Raw genomic sequence first — 1,917 nt, 5'->3', positions numbered from 1 at the left:
TCAGAAGTGGGATATGTTGTACTAAAAACCAGTAAGAGTTAATTGCCAAAAAACATGGTTTGATACATTTGATTAAAAAATATTCAAAGCTTCTATAAATCAAATCATCCTAAAGTGTGAAAGGAAAATTTAAGAAGTGACTATCAATAGCTACATGCTCCATGCGATAGAAAAAGCTCTCCATATTATTAATGCATAGAGAATCATAATTAATTATAGAGATAAAAAAATCATTTAGGACCAGTTTAGTCCTCGGCAGGTGGGTGGAAAAAGTCTTTTTCTGAAATATGAATATTTGAATCTATAGAGAGCGAACATTAGTGAGGAAGAATGTTAACCATTTAGGGGCAATAAGGAAAGAGCAAAGCATTTTGGGCTGAGAAAACAGAATCCATGTGGTTAACGCTGTGGAGTAAGAGAGCCTGTGATGAAGGGACTTGAGAGTCCACTGAGAATGTAGGAGAACAGAGAGAGGGAGCATCAGGAGGACAGAGTGGGGAAGAGCCCATATGTCCAGCATCCCAGGTGCAATTCCTGATGTGCATCTCTCATGTTGGTAAATGACCTTTATGTTTATTTGTGGGTCAGAGAATGTGATTCTTTTTTGATCACTCATTGTCTTTCCCATGAACTTACATGGTGCCCGGCACATAGTAGGTGCTCAACACATGCAAATGTTAGAAGTATAATAAAGAATGAGACCCAAGAGTCAACTATGACACAGAAAAGAGATCTTCAAATTCACATATGCTTGGATATAGACACAAAATTCAATAATAAAGTTAAATCACATTTATTCATATCTATTTTAACAGAACAATACATCATGAATAAGCAATACCTTCTAGGAATGGGAAAGTGGTTTAATACTAGGAAGTTTGCTAACATAAGTCATCACAAAAAAAGGTCAATGAAGAGAAATCATAACCACAATCACAATAGAAAACACATTTGAGAAAATGTAACAGTCATCACTGTTGTTAGCTTAGCCAGAGACAAGAGCCTTTTAAGCTAAATAAGAGGAAAGCAAGGACAATTTTGAAACCCAATAAGAAGAATGGTAGCCTCTAAAACTGCAGCAAATTTAGAATATTCTACATTAAACACTAAAATATTTGTGTTAAATTGCGTTTGATAGACAGACCAAGGCAGTTCTACTCCAATTTCAATCACAAGAGATATTCTCTTCAACATTTAAAAGACATTGGTAAGATGAGGAAAAGGAAATTGCACTGAGTTCGAACATCATAAAAATAATTACTGTAGAGCAATGTTGTGAACACTCCTAGATTAAACCAACAATCAATACACAACTATTAATTGCTATCGGTAAGGCTTAAACCTGCTGCAAAAATTGTTAGGGAAATAGAAAAATCCAGTCAAGCACTAGGGATAAAGTAGACAATACCTCATGCATAATAGATCTCCAGTGAGTAGTTAGTGAAAAAATGATTGGACTCAGGAAATCCAGCAGGAGACTACAATTATGGGGAAAGAGTAGAGAGAAAGAGGTAGGAGACTATCCAGGAAAATAACTCTTATAACAGAAGTCCATAGATTCCAAAGAGAGAGAGAAGGGAAACAAAGAGCCAGAGCACTCTGGAAAAGACTGGGCTCAGTGGAAACTAAACTACCTTCGAGAAGTGGGCCAGAGACTTCACCACTGTAGACTAAATAAATATGGGAGACTGTATCTCTAGTCTTATTACTCTAGAGGTAAACCCCAGCGCCCAATTTCTCTCTCCCCTCTCTTTTTTCTCTTACTCCACCCAATCCTCACTGGATACATTGACTCTCTCTGACCCGGTTTATCACTGAAGCTTTCTGTTCCCTCTGAAGAGGTCTGTCCCTGGGAAGCCCAGCTGGCTTTATATTTGACTGGGATCAGAAAATTATCGGTAAGGGGCAACAGAAACA

Source organism: Ceratotherium simum, chromosome 39, assembly GCF_057802395.1.
Source record: "Ceratotherium simum simum isolate JZ-2026a chromosome 39, ASM5780239v1, whole genome shotgun sequence".
Taxonomy (NCBI): domain Eukaryota; kingdom Metazoa; phylum Chordata; class Mammalia; order Perissodactyla; family Rhinocerotidae; genus Ceratotherium; species Ceratotherium simum.
Note: the sequence above shows the minus strand (reverse complement) of the source record.